We start from the raw sequence: 16,652 nt of genomic DNA on the forward strand, positions 1-16,652 counted from the left end.
TGTTCTATTCCATTGATCTGAGTGTCTGTTCTTGTGTCAGTACCATACTGTCTTGATGATTACCGCTTTGTAGTATAGCTTGAAGTCTGGGATTGTGATACCTCCTACTTTGGTTTTCTTTTTCAAGACCACTTTGGCTATCTGGGGTCTTTTCTGGTTCCATACAAATTTTAGGATTATTTGTTCTAGCTCTGTGAAGAATGCTGGTGTTACTTTGATAGGGATTGCATTGAATATGTAAATTACTTTGGGTAGTATCGACATTTTAACAATATTTATTCTTCCTATCCAGGAACATGGAATCTTTTTCCATTGTTTTGCGTCTTCTTCACTTTCTTTCATAAGCTTTCTATAGTTTTCAGTGTATAGATTTTTCACCTCTTTGGTTAGATTTATTCCTAGGTATTTTACGGTTTTTTGTGCAACTGTAAATGGGATCGATTCCTTGATTTCTCTTTCTGTCGCTTCATTGTTGGTGTATAGGAATGCAACCGATTTCTGTGCATTGATTTTATATCCTGCAACTTTGCTGAATTCATGAATCAGTTCTAGCAGTTTTTGGTGGAATCTTTTGGGTTTTCCATATGGAGTATCATGTCATCTGCAAAGAGTGAAAGTTTGACCTCCTCCTGGCCAATTTGGATGCCTTTTATTTCTTTGTGTTGTCTGATTGCAGGGGCTAAGACTTCCAATACTATGTTGAATAACAGTGGTGAGAGTGGACATCCCTGTCTTGTTCCTGACCTTAGGGGGAAAGCTGTCAGTTTTTCCCTGAGGATGATATTAGCGTTGGGTCATTCATATATGGCTTTTATGATCTCGAGGTATGCTCCTTCTATCCCTACTTTCTTGAGGGTTGTTATCAAGAAAGGATGCTGTATTTTGCCAAATGCTTTCTCTGCATCTATTGAGAGGATCATATGGTTTTTGTCCTTTCTTTTATTGATGTGATGAATCATGTTAATTGTTTTGCGGATATTGAACCAGCCCTGCATCCCAGGTATAAGTCCTGCTTGGTCGTGGTGAATAATTTTTTTTAATGTATTGTTGGATCCAGTTGGTTAATATCTTGTAGAGGACTTTTGCATCCATGTTCATCAGGGGAATTGGTATATAGTTCTCCTTTTTAGTGTGGTCTCTGGTTTTAGAATCAAGGTAATTCTGGCTTCATAGAAAGAGTTTGGAAGTTTTCCTTCCATTTCTATTTTTTGGAACAGTTTCAAGAAAATAAGTGTTAACTCTTCCTTAAATGTTTGGTAGAATTCCCCTGGAAAGCCATCTGGCCCAGGACTGTTGTTTTTTGGCAGATTTTTGATTACTAATTTGATTTCCTTACTGGTTATAGGTCTGTTCAAATGTTCTATTTCTTCCTGTTTCAGTTTTGGTAGTGTATATGTTTCTAGAAATTTGTCCATTTCTTCCAGATTACCCATTTTATTGGCATATAATTACTCACAATATTCTCTTATTATTGTTTTTATTTCTATTGTGTTGGTTGTGATCTCTCCTCTTTCATTCTTGATTTCATTTATTTGGGTCCTTTCCTTTTTCTTATTGATCAAACTGCCTAGTGGTTTATCAATTTTGTTAATTCTTTCAAAGAACCAGCTTCTGGTTTCATTGATCTGTACTACTGTTTTTTTTTGTTTTGTTTTGTTTTGTTTTGTTTTTTTGGTTTTGATAGCATTAATTTCTGCTCTAATCTTTATTATTTCCTGTCTTCTGCTGGTTTGGGGTTTTATTTACTGTTCTTTTTCCAGCTCCTTAAGGTGTAAGTTCAGGTTGGGTATCTGAAATCTTTCTTCCTTCTTTAGGAAGACATGTTTAACTAACATTCTTTAGTAGGATGTTCTTCAGTCTCCAAGTATTTGTTACCTTTCCATTTTTTTCTTGTGGTTGATTTCGAGTTTCATAGCATTGTAGTCTGAAAATATGCATGGTATGATCTTGATCTTTTTGTACTTACTTAGGGCTGATTTCTGTCCCAGTATGTAGTCTATTCTGGAGAATGTTCCATGTGCACTGGAGAAGAATGTATATTCTGCTGCTTTTGGATGAAATGTTCTGAATATATCTGTTAAGTCATTCTGGTCTAGTGTGCCATTCAAAGCCATTGTTTCCTTGTTGGTTTTTTGATAAGATGATCTGTCCATTGCTATGAGTTGGGTGTTGAAGTCTCCTACTATCATGGTATTACTATCGATGACTTTCTTTATGTTTGTGATTAATTGATTTATATATTTGGGTGCTTTACATGTGGTGCATAAATGTTTACAATTGTTAGGTCTTCTTGGTGGATAGACCCCTTGACTATGATATAATGCCTTTCTGCATCTCTTGATACAGTCTTTATTTTAAAGTCTAGATTGTCTGATATAAGTATGGCTACTCCAGCTTTCTTTTGTTGACCATTAGCATGATAAATGGTTCTCCATCCCCTTATTTTCAATCTGAAGGTGTCTTTGGGTCTAAAGTGGGTCTCTTATAAACAGCATATAGATGTATCTTGTTTTCTTATCCATTCTATTACCCTATGTCTTTTGATTGGAGCATTGAGTCCATTGACGTTTAGAGTGAGTACTGAAAGATATGAATTTATTGCCAGTATGATGCTTGTAGAGTTGCTATGTGAGCACACATAACATTTCTACCCCTATTTTTCTCTCTTCCTCTTCTGGGACCCCTATGATTCTGATGTTGTTCCTTTTTAATGAGTCACTGATTTCTCTAATTCTTAAATCGTGCTCTTTTGCCTTAGTCTTTCTCTTTTTTTCTGCTTCATTATTCTCTATAAGTTTGTCCTCTAAATTGCTGATTCTCGGGGCGCCTGGGTGGTGCAGTCGGTTAAGCGTCCGACTTCAGCCAGGTCACGATCTCGCGGTCCGGGAGTTCGAGCCCCGCGTCAGGCTCTGGGCTGATAGCTCAGAGCCTGGAGCCTGTTTCCGATTCTGTGTCTCCCTCTCTCTCTGCCCCTCCCCCGTTTATGCTCTGTCTCTCTCTGTCCCAAAAATAAATAAACGTTGGGGAAAAAAAAAAAATTTTTAAAAATAAATAAATAAATAAATTGCTGATTCTCTGTTGTGCCTCATCCATCCTTGCTGCTGCTGCATCCATCCGTGATTGCAGCTCAGTTATAGCATTTTTAATTTCTTTCTGGCTATTTTTTACTTCTTTTATCTCTGCAGAAAAGGATTCTAATCTACTTTCGATTCCAGCTAGTATTATTATCGTGATTCTAAATTCTGCTTCAGACATCTTGCTTGTATCTGTGTTGGTAAAATCGCTGGCTGTCGTTTCTTTGTGCTCTTTCTTTTGGGGTGAATTCCTTCATTTGTCATTTTGAAGGGAGAAAAGGAATTAATGAGTAGAAAAATTGAAAATAAAAAAATTAAAATTAAAACTATATTAAAAATAAAAATTAGGGGCGCCTGGGTGGCGCAGTCGGTTAAGCGTCCGACTTCAGCCAGGTCACGATCTCGCAGTCCGTGAGTTCGAGCCCCGCATCAGGCTCTGGGCTGATGGCTCAGAGCCTGGAGCCTGTTTCCGATTCTGTGTCTCCCTCTCTCTCTGCTCCTCCCCCGTTCATGCTCTGTCTCTCTCTGTCCCAAAAATAAATAAACGTTGGAAAAAAAAAATTTTTTTTTAAATAAAAATTAAACACACACACACACAAATCAAATAGATGATGCTAGATCCTAGGTGTGTTTTGGTCTGGGTGTTGGAAGTGGTTTGACAGATTAGAGAAAAAAAAGGGGGGAGGGAGAAAAAAAGGAAATCATTTGAGAATTTGAAAAAATGAATACACTGAAGTAGACTAAATTGAGATGATGGGGGTAAAATAGAATTTGAAAAAATGTAGAAAAAAGTAAAGAATATAGTAGGAAAACATTAAAGAAAACTATTTGTAATAAAAATTAAAAATAAATATGAATTTTTCTCTTTTTCTGTATTTAAGAAAAAAGAAATGAAAAAGACAAAAAGATAAAAAGAGAAAGAAAAAAAGGAAATTGTTTGAAAATTTGAAAAAGTGAATACACTGTAGTAGACTAAAGTAATGATGGAAGTAAAATATAATTTGAAAAAATTTACATAAAAGCAAAATATAGTAAAAAATTAAATAAAAATATTTTAATAGAAATTGAAAGTAAAAATGAAGTTTTTCTCTTTCTGCATTCAAGAAAAAGAAAAGAAATGAAATAGAGAAAAAAGAAAAACAAAGAAAAAAAGGAAATTGTTTGAAAACTTGAAAAGGTGAATACACTGAAGTAGACTAAAAGAAAATGATAGAAGTAAATAGAATTTGAAAAAATGTACACAAAAGTAAAAAGTATAGTAATAAAAATTAAATAAAAATATTTTTAATAACAATTGAAAATAAAAATGAATTTTTTCTCTTTCTGTGTTCAAGAAACAGAAAAGAAGTGTAAAAGAGAAAAGAAAAAAAAAAAGAAAATTGAATAGATGAACCTGCTAACAGATTGAAGTAGGACTGAAATTACTTCGTTTTCCCCTAAATGTCAGTCTATGTAGCGCTTTATAGTCCATAAACTAAGCCGGCAGTGAGACTTGTGTTCTTGAAGACCGAAGTTGGCCCAGTTGGGCGGGGCTCAGTGTAACAGCTTTACTGTCCACTAGATGGCACTGCTAGCCTACTGGAGTGGATTGATGTAGCGCTCTTAGGTGCATATGCGCATGCGCGGGAGTGATGAAAATGGCGTCACCCAGCTACCCAGTCTGTAGTATAGGAACTGTTCTCCTGGATCAGCAATCGTGCACCTGTCCTCTGTCTTCAGCTTTCATCCACTCCCTGCATTTTTCACTGTCTGTGACCAAGCCCCAGGCAGTACCTCTCGCTTGAGTTTTGTCTCAGGTGTGACTGTTTTCCATGGCCCCTTACTTCTGAAGGACTGCGGTTTGACTCGTTCCGCCCCTCTGTGGGAGGGTCTCACTGAGCAATGGCCGAATGTCAGCTGCCCTTAGGAACGCTTGCTGGACCCTGCTGCTGCCGGTGCCCTGAGACTGTGGCCAGGTGCCAGCCTGCCCCAGAAAAAGTTCGCGAGATAGTGTAGCAGCAGCATTTGAGGGATAATGGAAAATCACAACACACATCTGGCACCAGGCTTCGCCCTTAACGACCTTGTTCCAGCACCAGCGAATGTGGCCATTTATGGGGTCTGCTGGGACCCAGGGGGCTTCAACGGTCTCTACCAAATGTCCTTCCAGCAGTGGAACAACTTTTCCCCGTGTGGCCCAAGAACCTCCTGGACCCCACTCTATTCCTGGGGATTCGCCCTTCGCACCAGAGTACCACCAGGTATGGAGCTGTGGAGTTACAGCCTTTGCACTCCACTTGTTTGCAGTCTTAATGGAATTTAAACCTTCTCCTTTCTCCTTTCTCCCTTTTTAGTCTAGTCCCTGCAGCTGTTTCCAATTTTCCACTTTCTCTCCAGCTGCTTTTGGGGAGGGGTGCTTTACCCGTATTCTCCCCGCCTCCCCAGTCTCCATCCTCTCTCCACCTGCAAAAGCGGTTCCTTGCCCTCCACGGTTTCTCACTCCCCACATTCACCTCTCCAGGCCATGTACCTGCTGAATTCTGTAGTTCAGGTTGTACAGATTGTTGTGTTAATCCTCCAATCAGTTTTCTAGGTGTGTAGGATGGTTTAGTGTTGGTCTGGCTATATTTCATGGACTCAAGACACACAAAACATTTCCATGCTGTTCTGCCATCTTGGCTCCTCCCCTTATTTCTCCTTCATTTCTTTTTTTTTTTTTAAAGTTTTTTTTTTTTTCAACGTTTTTTATTTATTTTTGGGACAGAGAGAGACAGAGCATGAACGGGAGAGGGTCAGAGAGAGAGGGAGACTCAGAATCGGAAACAGGCTCCAGGCTCTGAGCCATCAGCCCAGAGCCCGACGCGGGGCTGGAACCCACCACCGCGAGATCGTGACCTGGCTGAAGTCGGACGCTTAACCGACTGCGCCACCCAGGCGCCCCTCTCCTTCATTTCTATCACATATTTTGCAATTCAGTTTTTTGGTGTATATACATTTAGTATTATGTCTTATTGGTGGATTGACCATTTTATTATTCTTTATTATTGCATAATGTCTCTGATTTGGGAAATTTTCTTTGAACGAGATAGACTTTATCTGACAATATGGCCACTCCTACTGTCCTGTGATCAGTTTTTGCATGATATATATTTTCTCCATTCTTTTACTTTTGATCTGCCTATATGTTTATATTTGAAGTGAGTTTCATGTAAGAGTATATAGTTAGGTGATATTTTTTAATACACTCGTCAAATCTGAGCCTTTTAATTGGTATACTAAGCCATTTACACTAACGTAATTATTGATATGTTACAGCTTGTCTACCATTTCTTTTTTCTCTCTATTGTTTTGGTTTTTATTTTTGCTGTATCTTTTTTTCCTGTCCTACTGTAGTTACTTTAACAATTTTTAGATTTCTGTTTTGTTTTATTTATAGCAGTTTGGACTGTATCTCTTTATATAGCTCTTTATTGATTACTCATTCCTCCCTGTATTATTTTCTGTATAACTAAATTACCTACTGGTCATATACTTTTACCAATTTAAGTGAGGTGTAGAACACTTAACTTCCTTTCTGTTTAATTTTCTCCACTTATATATAATTGTTTAAATTTTTTTTTCTATGTTCATTTAGAACCATATCATATAATATAATTTTTGCTTTAGCCATTATGATTCAGAAGTCTCAGGAGGGGAAGGAAAGTTTATTGGATATTTTTTTCCTTATTTTTCTCTTTCTTTCTTCCTGATGTTTTATAATTGTTTTTTCTTAATCATTTCCTTTCTATGTAGAAAACTTCCTTTATATATTGTCTTAGAGTTAATAAATTCCTATAGTTTTCCCTTACCCAAGGATGTCTTAGTTTCCCCTCCATTTCTGAAGAGCAATTTTGCTGCATAGAAGATTCTGAATTGTTTTCTTTTAGTGGTTGAAAAATGTCACTTTCTCCAAGGCTCTATGATTTCTGCTGAAAAATCTATTATTTCCCTTTTTTGTTTTTTTTACAGATGAAGTCTGTCATTGCTTTAAAGATTTTTCTTTTGTCTTTACTTTTCAGAAGTTTGACTATGATGTGTCTTGGTATGTATTTCATTGGGTTTAATTTGCTTGGGCTTTATTCAACTTCTTGGATCTATAGATTTACGTCTTTTGCCAAATTTGGGAAATTTTCAGCTGTATTTCTTTGAACACATTTTCAGCCCCACCCTATTTCTTCTATCTCCTAAGATATTGATGTTCATACAATGTTATATCTTTGTTATATTTCCATGGGTCTCTAAATTTCCATTCTTTTCTTTTCTCTCTTTCTTTTTTTAATTTTGTTTTGTTTTGTTTCCAATCTTTTATCTCTGTTGTTCATTTGGGTAATTTCTATTGTTCTATCTTCCAATTCACTGATTCTTTCCTCTGTCCTCTCCATCCTACCTTTTAGCCAATCCATTGAGATTTGTGGTTGTTGTGTTCTTCAGTTCTCAAATTTCCATTTTCATTTGTTTCAAGAATATTTGTAATTGCTTATTAAAGCAATTTTATGATGGCTGGTTTAAAATCTTTGTTATATAATATTAAGATCTCCAAAATCTTGGTGTTGGCATTTATTGGTTCACTTTTTCAATCTTGATATCTTCCTAGTTCTTGGCATAATGAGGAATTTTCTACTGAAAACTGGACATTTTGCATATTATGTTATTAGACTCTGGATCTTATGTACCCCTTATATTTTAAATGGTTTCCTTTGACACTACTCTGGAAGGGGAAATAGAATGGGGAGAGTACCACTTTTTACTACTCAGTGGGAGTAGAAGTCCAAGTTTACCATCAACTGGCTTTTAATTCTCATAAAAAATGTATGCCTCATTACTTCTGCACTGGATGGGAATGCTAACTTTCTTTCGGTACCACTTGGCTAGGAGGTATATGTGTGTCTTTTTACTGTCCCCAAATAGCTTTACATCCTTTACATCCTGTTGAGGGGAAAGTGTAGGCTTTGGTGTTTTAGGTGGGGGTTGGGTCACATTTTTTTTCTATGGTGTCTGGCTATAACAAGGCAGTCATTTTCTGAAAGTTTTCTCTCTTATTAGGCTGTCTATTTCGGATCGTTTGACTAGAGAAGCTCCTTTTAAAATGTGATATTGTCTGCTTAATATTGCTCTACTAGTTACCAGACTTTGTGTATTTAAATTGCTTAGTCTTTTTTGTTCTCTCTGTTCTTCATTTTGGATAATTTATACTGCTAGGTTTTTAGTTCAATAATTTTCTAATTATGTAATGTGCTGATAATACCATTTAGTGAACTTTCCATTTCAAATCTTATCTTCCTCTGCTTTAAAAGTTCCCTTTGGTAGGTTTTTTTTTATATATATCTTCTCTTTCTCTACTCATTAAATGCACATTTTTCATTAAATCATTGGGCATATTAGGTTTATTTATAATTCTGTTTTAATGTACTTATCTGCTGATTTCATCATCTGTTATTTGTAAGTCTGTTTTTATTAAATGAATTTTCTCCTGGATATGGGTCACATTTGCTTACACTGTCACATGTTTGTTAACCTTTTATGGGATGCTGGACATTATTCATTTCATATTGTTGAAGGCTAGCTTTTGTTCTTTAAAAGTATTGTGCTTTTTTTCTGGGTGCCAAGCTAGGTTACTTGCAAATCAGTTTCATCCTATCAAGTGCTGTTTTTAAGCTTTGTTAAATTTAATCTAGAATTGACCTTACTCTGGGGTTAGATTAGTCCTACTGCTGAGTCATGGCCCTTGTGAGATCTCTATTGAAAGCCCCATGTGTTCAACAGTATTTCCCCAGTCTGGCTGATAAGAACTAACTGATACTTGGCTCTCAGTGTGCTTTGGGAATTGCTTGATTTACAGCTTCCCTAATTCTTTGTTCTTTGCCTGGCCTCATGGAGATTTACCCTATGTATATATGGATTAATATTTAGTGAAAAATTCAAAAGGATACGTATATAGATTTCTGGAGGGTTCTTCCCCCTACTCTGTGCAGCACTGTCTTTCCCACCTCACCCTGCCCCTTCTAACATTCCACAAATTATAGTTTCCTTGATAGTCATAAACTCTGATTTGTCTCCTTAATTTAGCAGGATCACTGAGCTCTCTTTTGGTTTCTCTTTCTTGTGCTGTAACCCAGAAATGGTCTCCACCAAAACCCAAAGCAGTAATTTAGCTTACTTTGTTTCTATTCACTCAAGGTTTCCACTCCTGTGCTCTTTGAGGTCCAATATCTACAAACAGTTGTTTCATATATTTTACTCTGGTTTCCTAATTGTTTATGGTAGAAGTAAGGCCATTCATGGTTAGTCTTTCAGAATCACAAGCCAAGCTTGAACAGGTCCTATTTAAGTTCCACTATATAAAGAGTACTGCCCTTTATCTCTATACAAAAGAAGCATTAGGAACTTGACTGAAAATATAACTTGTGTCCCACATGCTACCCTTAAATATCCTTCTATGTTCTGCAGCTGAAAATAAAAGTTTTACCAAATGCTGCATTGTAGAAGTTTTATTTTACAGTTCTTTCATGCCTAATTCAAATGAGTTAAGTCCACAGTTAAAAACCAGTCCCCCAACCAAAAGGGACCTCTGACAGTAGTAGGGCTTCCTATAGGACTATATATAGCCACTTTCTGGGAGGGTAACCCCTTCTATTGAGACCTGGACATCAAGAAGGCGTTAGGGCAATAGACGATTAAAGTGAATCTAGAAAAGGTGTTCCCAGAGACAGTGGTCAATGAGAAGAACATATCAAACATAATTGCAATCTAGTTCATAATTTTACATCTGGCAGAAATGACCCTTCACTTTCCTGAGTTCAGAGGAGACGTTACCTATCCCACTGTCTGAAGAGTTGGTAGCAGGGGATATAGATTAAGTAAATTAAGTTTCTGGCATAAACGTAGCTGTGTAGGTCTCTTAACCTGTGACAAAAATACAGATGCAGTAAAGAAAACAAAACCAAAAATTCCACCAAATTTTATTTTTTGTGAAATTCGGGAGCACACTGAGTTAGATATATAATAAGTAAAAAGATAGAATTAGTAATTTTGAAACTTCCCAAAAAGAAAAGCTCCGGTCCAGATGGGTTCAATGGTGAATTATACCAAATGCTTAAGAAGAATTAGTACAAATTTTTACAAATTATTTAAAAATATGAAAGAGAAGAGAACACTTCCAATTCATTCCATGAAGTCAGAATTACCCTCATAGCAATACCAGACAAGGATAACACTAGAAAGAAAACAACAAACAAATATATTTATGAATGTGGATATAAAATCCTAAACAAAATATTAGGAAACCAAATCCAACAACATTTAGAAGGGATTATACACTATGATCAAGTAAGATTTATCTCAGAAAAACAAGGTTGGTTCCACATCTCAAAATCAATTAATGCTATATACCATATAAATAGAATAAAATACAAAAACCACATTATCATCTCATCCCAATAGATTCAAGAAGAGAAATCAAAACAAAACAAAACACTTGACAGAATCTAGCATCCTTTCATGATAATTCAACAAACTTAAAACAGAAGAGAACTTTCTCAACCTGAGAAAGAGAACCTATGAAAAACCTACAGATAGCATTACACTTAATAATGAATACTGAAACCTTCCCCCTAAGATCAGGAATCAGACAAGGATGTCTGTTCATGCCACTTCTATTCAACATTATACTGTAGGTTCTAACCAGAAAAATAAGGCAAGAGAAGAGGAAAAGCATCAAGAATGTGAAGGAGGAAATGGAATCTCTCCATTTGTAGATGACACGATTTGTGTATAGAAAACCCTAAGGAATTCACTTACAAAACCTAGTAGAGCTAATGAAGAAATTCAGCAAAGTTGAAGGATATAAAATGAACACATAGGGGCGCCTGGGTGGCGCAGTCGGTTAAGCATCAGACTTCAGCCAGGTCACGATCTCGCGGTCCGGGAGTTCGAGCCCCGCGTCGGGCTCTGGGCTGATGGCTCAGAGCCTGGAGCCTGTTTCCGATTCTGTGTCTCCCTCTCTCTCTGCCCCTCCCCCGTTTATGCTCTGTCTCTCTCTGTCCCAAAAATAAATAAACGTTGAAAAAAAAATTTTTTTTTAAATAAAATGAACACATAAAAGTCAAATTGGTTTTCTATATAGTAGCAATGAATAATCTAGAAGTGAAATTAAACAATTCTATTTGCAACAGCATCAAAAGGGGTAAAATATTTAAGAATAAATTTAACAAAAAAGTACAAAACTTATATATTAACAACTATAAAACATTTTGAAACAAATTAAATACCTAAAGTAAATGGAAAGACATCTCATGTTCATGGATCAGATGCTTTAATATTGTTGAAATGACAATACTCCCCCAAATTAATCTACAATTTCAACTTAATTTCTCTATATCATAAAAGCAAAAAGTATAATACTATGTACTGTAACTGTGAAAGGTAAATATATATATATATATATACGCACAATATGGCTGTGCGTATATGTATTACATTTTTGAAAACAAAGTCTGAAATGATTCACACACACAAAAAAACCAAAAAACTAATGAAAGCATTTACGTGTGGTAGTGGTTGGGTTAAAACTAGGCCAATGTGGGGACAGAGTGGCTCTATATATTGTTTTGATTTATATACTCTGTGTATTATAGGGGGAAAAAGTATGAGGACAGGAGCAGAAATTCTGTAGTTCTACCCCAGCAGCTTGTCAAAATCAACAAATAAGCTCTATATTGAGGTACTCCTGATAGGATATATGACTTCACAATATTCCAGACTTCCAGAGAATTTGACTAAGACTGATTAAGACAGGAGCAAGCAAGGGTGAGAAGGAGGCCACATGACTTAATTACAGTGGGATCTGAACTATATTCCATCTCCCCCAGCTATGGGAGCTATGGCTAAGACTCTCCTCTGTTGCTTCAGCCTCCCTTCTTCTCACACCATGGTTGTTTATCCAAAGGCAAAGGTGACCCAGAGGAGATAAAAATGATTCTGATGCCCAAAGGAGTAAAATGGTTGGGAGAGAAGGAGAAAATGAAAGAGTATATGATAGTGTTTATGCTGACTCTGTTGAACTTTTGGTACCAGAGGGCAGAAGGCATATTCTGGAAAGAGTGAAATTAAGGTAATTCTTCTCTGGCTCGAGTCCATATTTAAATCTGTTGAGATTTCAGAGTTCAGATCACAAAATGGGAAACTTTTTATGGGATTAGTTCTTTCTGGAAGTGGGAAAAGACTCTCCAGAGTGAGTCCTTACCATCTTTAGATGAGAAACCCCATGGGCCCAGTTCCCTCTTTACCTCTCTCCACCCATCCACCTTGTATATCTTTATGAAGTTAATGAATTATAAACTACCACTGCTCAATTGCTTTCAGAGATGGACCACTGCGTGGGTGGGAATGGATGTCCTCACATCTGTCAGATGAGAATGGTGTGGCCAGGTGTCTCTGTTTGCCCGGGGTACCAGCTGTCTGAAGACACAAAGGTCCGTGGAGGTAGAAGGTTGAAGCTGATGGCTTAATTGTGTAATTGTTTGAAATCTTGCTGTAATTCAGTTTTGAATAATCAGAACTGCTGGGAGAAAGGTGTTTTCATTTATGCTTTAAAAAGAACACCTATAATCGCATTTGATCATTCTGAAAGGTATTTTTGTGAAATTATAACAACTCAGTGAAATTTTAGTTACAAAAGAAACGGTCTGGTGTAGTTTCAGAATTAATGCTTTTGTTTTCTGTTTCTCATTATGAAGTGAATTCCAGAATTAATATTCAAAACCTTCCATAACTACACAGGGTGCTTTTCATTACTGGCTACAGATAGTGGGGGATAACCTTTGAAACACAAGTATGTGCAAATGAGTGTTCTCAGAAGTTAGAAATAATTAAAACCAAAAAGAAAGAAACTATAAATACAAGGTTACATATTTCTGTTTCCTAGAAATAGCAAAACAGACATGCTTCAATTCAAAGATGAAAGTGACAAATTATTCCATAACCAGAACTAATAAATGAAATCATTCCTGTGGGACAGTCTTTGTTTTAATAACTTCAGAGAAATCACAGAATCCTTCATTTTTATCATGACATTTTCATGAAATGAGAAACAGTTTATTTGGATTAATTATGAAAATACCAAAATATTTCCTGACTTATGGGATGGATAAACACATTAAGAAACTGAAAAAGAATTAGGTCTAAAAGTTACTGCATAGTTATTTTTTTTCTTCTTTAAGCCAAAACTAAGATACAATTTTGTGTTGATGGTACTAATATACGTTTCTGACAGAGACCATTTCTGCCTTGGTCTTCTGTTTACACAGCATTTACCTAACTTAGCACCCGGCACAGACTAGGGCCTTATTAAATATTTGTGGAAACTCGACAAATACATACGTGTATAGATATATACAGCTATCTATATGTATCTAGATACAATCTCTTTCAAAATTTTATTTTAGTGTCTCATTCATTATTCCCAGAAAGTCTATCCCCCAAATTACTGTCCACTTAGAATTTTACAAATATCTCAGAGGAATGAGTATCTCTCATGAATGCCCTTGCAGATGACACACAGGACAGTACAAGAATAAGTACTCCTTGGGAAAATGATGTTGAGACCTATCGACTTGAAGGGAAAGAACAGGGACTATCTGGACCACAGAATGAAGTTACACTGAATGGAACAGGCTCTCAGTGTCAGGACAAGGAGGGAGCATCCTTGTTTAAATGGCACTGCCCTGTGGCAATCAGGTAGAGCATAGACCATGGATTGCTACACATGAAGGCCCCAAATCTGCCTGGTCCACATGTCCTGTCTACATTAAATGAGGGAGATACCATTTTTGGTTGAGAATGTGATATATATTCCTTTTTTTTTTTTTTTAAGTTTTTTTTTTTTTTCAACGTTTATTTATTTTTGGGACAGAGAGAGACAGAGCATGAACGGGAGAGGGGCAGAGAGAGAGGGAGACTCAGAATCGGAAACAGGCTCCAGGCTCTGAGCCATCAGCCCAGAGCCTGACGCGGGGCTCGAACTCACGGACCGCGAGATCGTGACCTGGCTGAAGTCGGGCGCTTAACCGACTGCGCCACCCAGGCGCCCCAAGAATGTGATATATATTCCTAAAGGAAAATTAGGATGACTTCTCCCTATATTATTAGGGAACAGATAAGGTATAATTTTTAGTTATTTCCTTTCCTCGTTCTCCCAATTAATAAATATTAGTAGATTCTGATAGAAGTATTTGAGAGCATTAGACCAGCACTTGAGAAAATACAATTAGCAGTTGGTTTATTTGCAAATGTGGTGCCTGTGTGGTATTTTACTGTATGCTTGATGTCTGGGGTTGAGAGGAAGGAGACGCTTTAGCTCATGTTTATAGTTTACAAATAAATGTCGATTTGGGCCCTGAAAACATAGCTGCTGTGTATCTCTTTCTGCAGATATAAATGAGTGTGCTGAAGGGCTGGCTCACTGCAGCCGTCACTGCATGAACACAATGGGACCTTTCACGTGTGCCTGACACCCCGGCTTCGAGCTGGGAGCCGATGGAAAACTGTTACGGTAAGTGGCAGCAATAGAAGCCCAGGAAATGTGTTGCATTTTACAAATATTAAACAAGAGTAATAAACAAAAGAACTGTACTGCATAACTTGCCAAAGCAGAAGCTTCTGGAAATGTTTTCCCCTGGGGTGTGGTAAGAGTGGGATCTTAGAAGTCCAACACCCTCATTGTGGTTTGAGGAAACAGGCCCAGACTCCACAGAAAATGGTTGGCATAATCACCACAGTGTACACAGTAAGGGCTGTCTCAAGGCTTGTGATCCAGGGCTCTTTTTGACCCACAGCTCTCCTTTGTGAGGAGTCTGCCCACCTTCATCACCTCTGCCATGCAGTATTTATTGAACACTAATAACTCCAATGTAAAATACCAGGAAAAGGAGCTAGTGGTGGTGACGTACAGGAGCAGCTCGTGATTGAAATAGCGTTCCTGGCACATCGGATGCTCTAATGTGTATTTTTCACATCAGCTCTTCTCCCTTTCCCATTTCTGTTCATTTCCATCATGCCTTTTTTTTTTTTTTTTTTACATTTTATTTGTTTTTGAGAGAGAGAGAGAGACAGAGCACAAGTGGGGGAGAAGCAGAGAGAGAGAGAGAGAGAGAGAGAGAGAGAGAGAAACATAGAATCCGAAGCACGCTCCAGGCTCTGAGCTGTCAGCACAGAGCCCGACACGGGGCTTGAACTCACAGACTGTGAGATCGTGACCAGAGCCGAAGTCGGACGCTTAACGGACTGAGCCCCCCCAGGGGCCCCTTTCCATCATGCCTTTAAAGAGGCATGAAGAGCTTTAAGCAGCTTCTTCTGACTGCATTCTCTTTCACTGGCTCATCTGTGTACCCCTTTTCTTCTTCTTACTCAAAAAAAGATGGTCCATGTCATCTAACTTTAGCCTTTCCTCACCTAGGCTCCATTATACAATGTAATAGAGCTCTTATTGTGAATACATTAAAATGTTAATATGTGGAATTATTAACTGCTATTAATAGCTATTATGGGGGCGCCTGGGTGGCGCAGTCGGTTAGGTGTCCGACTTCAGCCAGGTCACGATCTCGCGGTCCGGGAGTTCAAGCCCCGCGTCGGGCTCTGGGCTGATGGCTCAGAGCCTGGAGCCTGTTTCCGATTCTGTGTCTCCCTCTCTCTCTGCCCCTCCCCCGTTCATGCTCTGTCTCTCTCTGTCCCCAAAATAAATAAACGTTGAAAAAAAAATTTTTTTTTTAAAAATAGCTATTATGTCTATTTTGTTTCGTGTCTTCTCCATTGGTCCACTACTCAACCTATAGATGAATAATGCACTTTCTGCTTTACTAAGCTTAAAATTATCTGATACAAATTCCCTCAAATTCCATGTTCTCTGCTTCAATATTTCTCTAACTCACTCTTCCTCCACTTCTTCCCTCTTCTTTTAAATGACAGAAGTTTTTTTTTTTTCTTATTTCTTTGGCTGATTTATCCACCTCTGCCTCTTCTTATGTAATCAGGGCCATTGTCCAAGACTAATCACATCTCATCTCTACCCACTCATAGTCATCCATAGCTTCCATACTGCCAGGCTGCTTGTTAGCATCTCTGGTTTTATCCAACGTGACCTGTCAGCAGCATTCAACACACTTGACTAACCCCTATTCTTATTCTTTTTTTAAATGTTTATTTATTTATTTTGGAGAGAGAGAGAGAGAGAGCACGCACACGTGTGCAGGGGAGAGGCAGAGAGAGAGGGAGAGAGAGAATCCCAGACAGGCTCCACACTGTCAGTGCAGAGCCTTACACAGGGCTCAATCTCATGAACCATGAGATCATGACCTAAGCCAAAATCAACAGCCAGATGTTGAATGGACTGAGTCACCCAGGTGCCAGAAGTTAAACTTTTCTATGTCTCACTTTTCTTCATTTTAAATTGAAATCAAGTTGGGCTCTTAGCCAACTCAGCCACCCAGGTGCCCCCAACCTTCTTCTCAAAACATTTTCCTTCTCTTTCATGTTTTCACATTTTCCTGGTTTCCTTTCCATCTCTTT

General features: G+C 37.7%; 1 protein-coding gene across 3 annotated transcripts in view; it reads left to right on the forward strand.

Moving 5' to 3' along the window:
- Nucleotides 1–16,652, forward strand: part of LOC121033961 (uncharacterized) — a 180,609-nt gene that overhangs the window by 64,214 nt on the left and 99,743 nt on the right. For all 3 annotated transcript variants that reach the window (XM_040480689.1, XM_040480690.1, XM_040480688.1), the window contains exon 3: nt 14,520–14,640. The gene's annotated coding sequence lies outside the window, so the exon portion shown is untranslated. The remainder of the gene's footprint in view (nt 1–14,519; nt 14,641–16,652) is intronic.

This window comes from Herpailurus yagouaroundi, unplaced genomic scaffold (assembly GCF_014898765.1).
Source record: "Herpailurus yagouaroundi ecotype Mexico unplaced genomic scaffold, PumYag 159, whole genome shotgun sequence".
Taxonomy (NCBI): domain Eukaryota; kingdom Metazoa; phylum Chordata; class Mammalia; order Carnivora; family Felidae; genus Herpailurus; species Herpailurus yagouaroundi.